The sequence below is a fragment of the Salvelinus fontinalis genome, chromosome 5 (assembly GCF_029448725.1).
Source record: "Salvelinus fontinalis isolate EN_2023a chromosome 5, ASM2944872v1, whole genome shotgun sequence".
NCBI classification, from domain to species: domain Eukaryota; kingdom Metazoa; phylum Chordata; class Actinopteri; order Salmoniformes; family Salmonidae; genus Salvelinus; species Salvelinus fontinalis.
In genome coordinates, this window is record NC_074669.1 from 62,361,863 (window position 1) to 62,372,123 (window position 10,261).

The 10,261-nt window shown below is 38.3% G+C and overlaps 1 long non-coding RNA gene across 1 annotated transcript; it reads right to left on the minus strand.

Annotated features, from left to right (window-relative positions):
- Positions 1–3,786: 3,786 nt before the first annotated feature.
- Positions 3,787–9,933, minus strand: LOC129856007 (uncharacterized). The gene is made up of 2 exons (XR_008759591.1): positions 9,371–9,933; positions 3,787–5,049 (listed from the first exon to the last, which is right to left on the minus strand). It is a non-coding gene; the product is annotated as an uncharacterized LOC129856007 (long non-coding RNA).
- Between the last annotated feature and the right edge of the window lie 328 nt (positions 9,934–10,261).

Below are 10,261 nucleotides of genomic sequence, written 5' to 3' on the forward strand. Positions count from 1 at the left end.
TCATAAAGGATTTGATGATATATTGATTGATAGGTATTGGTTCAAGTGGTGCTGGGCTGGGGAAACGTCTGCATACCTGGTCTGGGGAAACGTCTGCATACCTGGTCTGGGGAAACGTCTGAATACCTGGGCTGGGGAAACGTCTGCATACCTGGTCTGTACCCCAATAATCTCTCTTTCCTCCCAAAGTGTGCACTTGTTCACTTCCCTTCATGGACAGGATTTGACAAGAATTGATTATCCAATGCTTTTACACTTTATGGGGAGTAGTGAACGAGTGCACATGTCAGGAAGCAGTAAATACTTTTGGGACGCAACCCTGGCCCAGGCCGGAAGATCTCCAAATTGACCACTTGGCAAAGGGAGCCTATAAATTCTGTGGTGCTCTATTCTGGAATATTAACTGGCGTTTGTCGCCCCCTTGTGGAAATAACCTCTTATTGATCTGGCTCTATATAGAGACCTCAGTTTCGCAGTTTGTACCTCACAGCACACCGTACAAATATTCGAGGTTAAACTCTTATATTACTGTTCTGCTAGCAGCAGGATAATATGCTGGCAGCACAACATCAGATTTTTTTCTTCTAAATAAGAGTCCCCTGCAAAGACAAGCTCAACTTTGAGAATATCTATTATTTTACTGCTGTAGTGGACTACAACACTTTTTCACAGCATTGCAACCACTTTTTAAACATATAAATGGATAATTTTACATATTTTGATATTGTGTTATTTAGACCAGCATTTATTTTGAAAGTTTTGAAACTAAATACTGGTATGTTGAACGCTGTTGTGTAGGTCAGTGGTGTAGTGCTGCCTGGAGAAGTGGGTACACAGTACTCTAATTTAGTAAAACATTTTCCAAACGGCCCAGAGAAGGAAAGGCACCCTGTGTGAAAAGCATGAGAAACAGTGATACACACTCTGAATGACCTAAAATGATGAATCCCATATTGGTCTTTCACAGTCAGGCCAACCCAAGCTGTACTGTTCAGTAGGATAATAGTAGGCCAACCCAAGCTGTACTGTTCAGTAGAATAATAGTAGACCAACCCAAGCTGTACTGTTCAGTAGGATAATAGTAGGCCAACCCAAGCTGTACTGTTCAGTAGAATAATAGTAGACCAACCCAAGCTGTACTGTTCAGTAGGATAATAGTAGACCAACCCAAGCTGTACTGGTCAGTAGGATAATAGTAGACCAACCCAAGATGTACTGTTCAGTAGGATAATAGTAGGATAATAGTAGACCAACCCAAGCTGTACTGGTTAGTAGGATAATAGTAGACCAACCCAAGCTGTACTGTTTCGTAGGATAATAGCAGCTCAACCCAAGCTGTACTGGTCAGTAAGATAATAGAAGACCAACCCAAGCTGTACTGTTCAGTAGGATAATAGTAGACCAACCCAAGCTGTACTGTTCAGTAGGATAATAGTAGACCCAAGCTGTACTGTTCAGTAGGATAATAGTAGACCAACCCAAGCTGTACTGGTCAGTAGGATAATAGTAGACCAACCCAAGCTGTACTGGTCAGTAGGATAATAGTAGACAAACCCAAGCTGTACTTTTCAGTAGGATAATAGTAGACCAACCCAAGCTGTACTGGTCAGTAGGATAATAGTAGACCAACCTAAGCTGTACTGGTTAGTAGGATAATAGTAGACCAACCCAAGCTGTACTGGTCAGTAGGATAATAGTAGACCAACCCAAGCTGTACTGGTCAGTAGGATAATAGTAGACCAACCCAAGCTGTACTGGTCAGTAGGATAATAGTAGGCCTTTTATTGAAACAGAGAAACTGAGTCAGAAATTCACAAATTCAGAATTTTTCTCATTTTTTCGGGTTTTTGTTCTCAAAGTCAGACTTTTTTTTTACAGAAAAACAATGCAATTGTTCTAAGTCCATAACAATACTTAAACCAATCAGGAGACCACTTTTGAGGTTTGGGGAAAATCTAAGAAATTTACATTTTTGAGAGTAGTTCCCCTTTAACTCAAGTGTACAGGCACCTAGCACTATTGTTGGATTAGCAGTGTTTCTTTCGTGCAGGAACCTTGCAATATTGTTGGATTAGCAATGTTAATATAGTACAGAAATCTTATGTTTATTTGACTCTGATGATAAAGAAATAGAAAATATTCCTGTAAAGGACTGTGTTAAATATTTAGGAATACATCTGTCAAAAAACCACAGTCAGACAACATATGAATTTCTCTCCTAAAATTAAGAAAACCAAAAATATATTTAATAATTGTCTACAAAGAGATCTTTCTATACTTGGGAGAGTACTTCTGTCCAAGGCAGAGGGACTGTCTGGTTGTGTACCCCTCGTCTTTGTTTGTAAATCCTGCTACTTGTAAAGAGATCAACAAGACCTTTCTTGACTTCATCTGGAAAAATAAGTCTCACAAACTGAAGAAGTCAGTCCTCTGTAATAAAAGAGCTGAAGGAGGTCTGGAAGTGTTGGACTTTGTGACATAAATAACACTTTCAAGATCAACTGGTTGACAAGATGTTTGATCAATTGTCACGATCGTCAATGGGAGAGAGAGAGGACCAAGGCGCAGCGTGTGGAAAATACATCTTCTCTTTATTAGAAGGACAACGAAACAAAACAACGAATAGACGAACGTGAAGCTATCAAAGACTAAGTGCAAACATGCAACATAGACACAGACAATTACCCACAAACCCCCAATGCCTATGACTGCCTTAAATATGGCTCTCAATCAGAGACAATGAACCACAGCTGCCTCTAATTGAGAACCAATCTAGGCAGCCATAGACATAACTAGACAACTACACTAGACACTACAAAAACACATACATTCCCCCTGTCACACCCTGACCTAACTAAAAAACATAAAGAAAACAAAGAATACTAAGGCCAGGGCGTGACATCAATACTGATTCAATATGGTATTTCATTCCAAATAATGTGTTTCATAAGTTGGGAGGTCTTCAATTTTTACTGAAATGTCATTATATTCCTGAAAGATTACCCGCTAAATTGGCTAGGTTTCACCAACAAGCTTTAAGGCCTGGAAAATATGTTTCCTACACAACTTTTCCCCTCATAAAGCTCTTTTGTGGAATAATTCAGACATAACTGTAAGGAATAAGTCATTGTTCTACCCCAACTGGCATGAGAGGAATATTGACTTTGTTCTTGATGTTTTTGACAACAGAGGTAATATTCTGACATATGAACAATTTATAACATTGAAAGAGTTTCCAATTCCTTTCAGTGTTTATTTCTGTGATCAAAGCCGTTCCCAGTGGTCTAACTACACTCATGAAAACTCATCTTAGCTTTGGTAATGATCACAAAGTTTATCCAGAACTCAGATTGAAAGGCGTGGGCTTACTTGAGAAATCTTGTTGTAATAAATATATAAGACAAATTCTTCATTCACAAAACCAACTTCCACCGAGAGGAAAATGTTTCTGCAACATGCTTATTATTCCTGACATTGTCTGGAAAAATGCCTGGTTAAGGCCTTACAAATATTGTATACCAAACAAAGTTAAGGAAGTGCACTTTAAAATTTTACATAAGATACTGTATATCCATGTAATTCTATGATATCCAAATGTGTGGCTGTTGATGATATCTGCGTTTTCTGTGAAATAAAGGTGAGAATCTGTCCCACTTGTTCTTTAATGTAAATTTGTGTCAGAATTTTGGGAAAACCTTGAAAAATACTTATTTACCATTATGAACACGACCCATGTTTTTGACATGAAAGATATAATATGTTACTATTGCAATGATAACAAGACCATTGAAATGATTGTTCATTTTTATTATTCTTGTTGCCAAATACTTTATACACAAATAAAAATTCCAAAAATTCTACATAAAAATGACAAATTATTCTGATTGAATTTAACTATTTTATTAAAACATTAATCCTAGTGAATAACAACAACAATAACATCTTCCTGAATCATTATAGATTTTTTCAGAGTGATTACAACTACACTAGAATAGTTAATTATTTATATTTTTTGTCTGTTTTAGTATTTTCTTGTTAATACCTGTGTTCTGTTCTGTATGATGTAACAATGTAAATTGTAGATCTGCATTTTGAATAAAAAAATATATAAATCAAATCAAATCTAAAAAGAGGCACTTCTGCTGCGTCTCTTTCTGCTGACTGGAGGGGCAACGCAGTTGAGGAACCAAAAGTTTATTTTCATTTATTTCATAAAAGTGTAATATTATATTAAGTCGTTCAAAGAGAAGCATGTGTTGATTGATTCGTGTTTAATGAGTGATAATTTAAAACAAACTTTAGACCCACTACATATTTACATTGAACCATAGTTCTGACATGGATCATTTTGACCCCAGAGCCATATCTTTTATCAGAGCCAAAATGTGGTTTATTCCATTTTTCATGACTTTGTCAATCAACTTGTTCTTAATACATCTAAATCATGGTTTAGTGTTTCTGTATCAATATGGACTTTTAACAAATTCAAATCCTTTGTATTCCTACTACAATGTTAAAAAACATTCTACATTGTGACATCATTCAAATATTCTACATTGTGACATTTCATTGATATCATGAAACAACTACTTCATGTATGTATTTTCTGATGTTTGATCAGAGATCTTTTATCAGAGTATCTCTTGTGACATTGATCACAGCTATACGATTTGTCTCCTGTGTGTGTTCTCTGGTGTACAATCCGATGGCTAGATGTAGTAAAACTCTTCCCACATTGATCACAGCTATAAGGTTTCTCTCCAGTGTGAATTCTCATGTGTACTTTTAATGATTCTGATCTTAAGTAACTCTTCCCACAATAGAAACAGTGGTGAGATTTCTCTCCTGTGTGTACTCGCTGGTGTATTTTAAGTTCTGATGAAGATTTGCAACCTTTCCCACAGTCAGAGCAGCAGTGAGATTTCTTCCCTGTGGGTCTCCTCTGGTGTTTCTTGAGGTGATATGATCGGGAGAGACTCTTCTCTGCCTCGTCAGCTTCATGATGTTGTTGAGGCTCCCCAGAGGATCCACGATAGTCACGTCTCTGTCCTGTGTGAACAACAAGTCAGACAGATGGTTAAAGGCCCACAACAGCAGAAATCCACTGTAAAGGTGATGCCAACAGCGTAGCCATGATGTTGTACAACAATTGACGTCTGTAATGAATGTTAAAATTACTTGACAATTGTCTCAAGACAGTCAAGTGAGCAACACTAGTCATATTTAGACTTTTTTTCACATTAGTAGTAACATCAATGATTTTAGTCTAGAAAAAAGTAAAAGTTGTTGAAATCCTAAGCAGTGTGCCAGATGACTTTTGGTCTCCAATATAGGCCCCTTTCTGTGTTTGCTAAAATTGCGACAAGGGCGATGCACATGCAATTTGGTTGCAGAAACACCTCCCTTCTAATGCAGAAACCACTAGTTATGGATGTTGTATATCTGCCTGGAGCAAAAAAGGTGACCAAAGATTTTAGTTTTTCCCACAATGTATTCTGAATATGACAACACACTATCAGTGCAAGATCAGGAGTGCTACTCAAGGAAACTCACATTAAGCTCTGTGTCTATTCACTAATTCACCACCGTGGGGGAAAACTCAGGGGAGTTCTCATAGGCTGACAGCAAATATAGCCTCCATTTACAGGTTACTTATGAATGCATTTCACACTACTTTGGATTATAATTGTAAAGCTCGTTTGAATGTCCTGATTAATATAATGTTTATGTTTTTGTCGAAAATGTACTACTTTGTATTTAAAAACGACTTCAACCAGTAAAATGTTCTTTGGCTATTATTCTAAAATGGATGACATCTTCAGACAATACCCCATAATGACATCACAATACCCCATAATGACATCACACCAAAATAGTACCCCATAACAGTGAATAAAGTTTAGAAATGCTTGCTTACCAGGGAACTTTTGGCTAAACCAACTATATCATACTACGACCAATAAGCATACTACAAACTCAATGTACGTCACAAATAGTACAGTTAGTATGAGTATTCCAACACAGCTCAGGTCTCTGGGCTGCCATTTTGTTTCTGTTTAAAACCTAGGTTAACCCTTTAAAAAAGCCACACAACAAACAACCAATCTGCAGTTGAAACAATAACAAAGCTGTCATTATTTTTTTACTCCAATGTTTAGAAACAAATTTCAGATTTCCCCTTTAACACCACACACATCAGTCCCACAACTGCCTCTGTTTTTAACACAGTAACGGTACCTAAAGTTGAAGTCGAAAGTTTACATACACCTTAGCCAAATACATTTAATCTCATCACAATTCCTGACATTTAATCCCAGTAAAAATTCCCTGTCTTAGGTCAGTTAGGATCACCACTTTATTTTAAGAATGTGAAATGTCAAAATAATGGTAGAGAGAATGATTTATTTCAGCTTTTATGTCATCAAATTCCCAGTGGGTCAGAAGTTTACATACACTCAATTAGTATTTGGTAGCATTGCCTTAAAATTGTTTAACTTGTGTCAAACATTTCGGGTAGCCTTCCACAAGCTTCCCACAATAAGTTGGGTGCATTTTGGCCCATTCCTCCTGACAGAGCTGGTGTAACTGTGTCAGGTTTGTAGGCCTCCTTGCTCGCACACGCTTTTTCAGTTCTGCCCACACATTTTCTATACGATTGAGGTCAGGGCTTTGTGAGGGCCACTTCAATACCTTGACTTTATTGTCCTTAAGCCATTTTGCAACAACTTTGGAAGTATGCTTGGGGTCACTGTCCATTTGGAAGACCCATTTGCGACCAAGTTTTAACTTCCTGACTGATGTCTTGATATTTTGCTTCAATATATCCACATAATTTCCCCACCTCATGATGCCATCTAATTTGTGAAGTGCACTAGTCTCTCCTGCAGCAAAACACCCCCACAACATGATGCTGCCACCACCATGCTTCACATTTGGGATGGTGTTCTTTGGCTTGCAAGCCTCTCCCTTTTTCTCCCAAACATAACGATGGTCATTATTGCCAAACAGTTCTATATTTGTTTCATCAGACCAGAGGACTTTTCTCCAAAACGTACGATTCACTGATGTGGCCATCAACCTCCTCCTTCACATCTGACTCCAGTGATCAATCCAGAGCGTCTTCTTTTTAATCAACACTGGCAGGTGCACAGGGAGAACATTCATTTAAAAAACTCAGTCGATCTCAAACTGTGGAAAAACTTTTGGAAGTCTTTATCAAAGTCTGTGGCCTGTGATGTTGGGACAAATGATAGTCCCTTATTATACAAGCGACAAAGTTCACAAATTCTACAGCACAACGGCAGAGTCATGGAGACTTTTGACTGGTACCATTATTTTCTCATGCAATTACAGTAGGTTGTACCCAATTGGTTCTCTCTCTAGGTCATGTCAGTAGGTTACAGTAGGTTGTACCCAATTGGTTTTCTCTCTAGGTCATGCCAGTAGGTTACAGTAGGTTGTACCCAATTGGTTCTCTCTAGGTCGTGTCAGTAGGTTACAGTAGGTTGTACCCAATTGGTTTTCTCTCTAGGTCGTGTCAGTAGGTTACAGTAGGTTGTACCCAATTGGTTTTCTCTCTAGGTCATGGCAGTAGGTTACAGTAGGTTGTACCCAATTGGTTGTCTCTCTAGTGGAAACAATTATCAACCCAATGTGGAAAGTGTTGAATTTGGTCAACAACAAAATGAATGGCTTATTTGCTACGTGAGGTTTACTTGATCTAACAGAAGGGTCGTAATTCTTAAATTGTTGTGGACACGTGACATACCGACAACTTTGATAAAAAACACTATAGGAGTTGTCTCCAGATCGCTATGCATATTCATGCTAGTAGCTTAGCATCTCTCTCTCCATTGAATACAGGCGATTGACGATAACAACCCTCATAGAATATAAACAATAGATAACAATAATAATAAGATCCACCAATCCAAAGAAAGGATAGGCGGGAGCTAGACAACCCACAGTGCTGCTTTGTGGACAACGACTCCGCTTGTTAGGGCAGAGACATTGTCAGTATATCCATAATCGTTGGTGTAGCCAACCCAACTCTCGCATGGCACTATTGGTGGGCACTGTGTTTAGTAAATCATAACTACACGAAAATCACTACATGCCGTGGCCCCCAGATAGACCCTTCTCAAATATATATGTTAAGTCACTTTTTGGAAACGGAACGGCGAAAACAAGGGGTAGCTTGCTCTCTACGTCGCCTGATTCTAGACTAGCTAGCTAGCTATCATTAGCGACTAAGCTAGTGCTAATTTAACCAGCCAGCTACTATATCTGACTAATAAAAAATAACGTAACATTAAATTAAATAGTTAACAAGTAGATACGATATAAGTGTGTCTTAAACACAGCAGCTAATATACACCGAAAGCGTAAAAACAGCTTGAATCTTTCGGCTACGTTGGCTAGCAAGCTACCGAGGTGGTTGAATTGTTGTTTATGAAGAACCGTCCACTAGATTATACGTCACGATAGCAGCATCGCATGAACGACGCAAATCGCCATCTGCTGACTGGAGTGGGAAACGCAGTCGAGGAAAATATTATTTTAAATGGATTTCATTAAATAATACTATTATATTGAGACATACAAAGACAGGAATGTGTTGATTGATTAGTGCGAATACATTTTATTTTACTACAGCACATTTAAGGCAGTTTCATTTGGTCAAACTAAATCTAAATAAGTAGCCAGCTGTCAGTCTATACTGCTCCTACAGGGTGTAACAATACATCATGTAGATGTATATAATGAACAGACTAGGTCTATACTGCTCCTACATGGTGTAACAATACATCATGTAGATGTATATAATGAACAGACTAGGTCTATACTGCTCCTACATGGTGTAACAATACATCATGTAGATGTACATAATGAACAGACTAGGTCTATACTGCTCCTACATGGTGTAACAATACATCATGTAGATGTATATAATGAACAGACTAGGTCTATACTGCTCCTACAGGGTGTAACAAAACAACATGTAGATGTACACTACCGTTCAAAAGTTGGGGTCACTTAGAAACGTCCTTGTTTTTGAAAGAAAATCATTTTTTTGTCTATTAAAATAACATCAAATTGATCAGAAATACAGTGTAGACATTGTTAATGTTGTAAATGACTATTGTCGCTGGAAACGGCTTAAAACCCGTGGCCCCCTGATAGACCCTTCTCAAATATATATGTTAAGTCACTTTTTGAAAACGGAAAGGAGAAAACAAGGGGTAGCTTGCTCTCTACGTCGTCTGATTCTAGACATATCAGTCATCATCCTAGGACCCTCCCTTGATGAGGTATTGACGAGCCAACTCCGAATATCCAAATTGAAAACACAAGTTAAGGCGGTACTTACTGGTGTTAATCAGATCTCCTATCTCCACCTCTTCATCTTTCAATGCGACAGAAATCTCCCCTTCCTTCTTCACGTCAAAAACGGCATGCTCTTTCTCATCCTCCTCTTTCACTGTGAACGCGTCTTCCTCTTTCACCGTAACAGCCTCACCCTCAATTTATTTTTTAACTGTGACATCCTCCTCTTCCTTCTCCTCTTTCACGACAATGTTCAGCCCCAGAGCTCTTTCTCCGTCCAGCAGACCTCTTCTTTAGCAGGAGGGGAGAAGCTTACTGACCTCATGTTCGGGGATATTAGCTAGCTAGCTATCATTAGCGACTAAGCTAGTGCTAATTTAACCAGCCAGCTACTATATCTGACTAATAAAAAAAACGTAACATTAAATTAAATAGGCTAACAAGTATATACGATAGAAGTGTGTCTAAAACACAGCAGCTAATATACACCGAAAGCGTAAAAACAGCTTGAATCTTTCGGCTACGTTGGCTAGCAAGCTACCGAGGTGGTTGACTTGTTGTTTTTGATGAACCGTCCACTACATTATACGTCACGATAGCAGCATCGCTGGCTCTGCTGACTGGAGTGGGAAATGCAGATAGCAACATCGCCGTCTGCCGGCTGGAGTGGGAAATACAGTTGAGGAAATGGATTTCATTAAATAATGCTATTATATTGAGACATACAAAGACAGGAATGTGTTGATTGATTAGTGCGAATACATTTTCTTTTACTACAGTACATTTAAGGCAGTTTCATTAGGTCAAACTAAATCTAAATAAGTAGCCAGCTACTGTCAGTCTATACTGCTCCTACATGGTGTAACAATACATCATGTAGATGTATATAATGAACAGACTAGGTCTATACTGCACCTACATGGTGTAACAATAC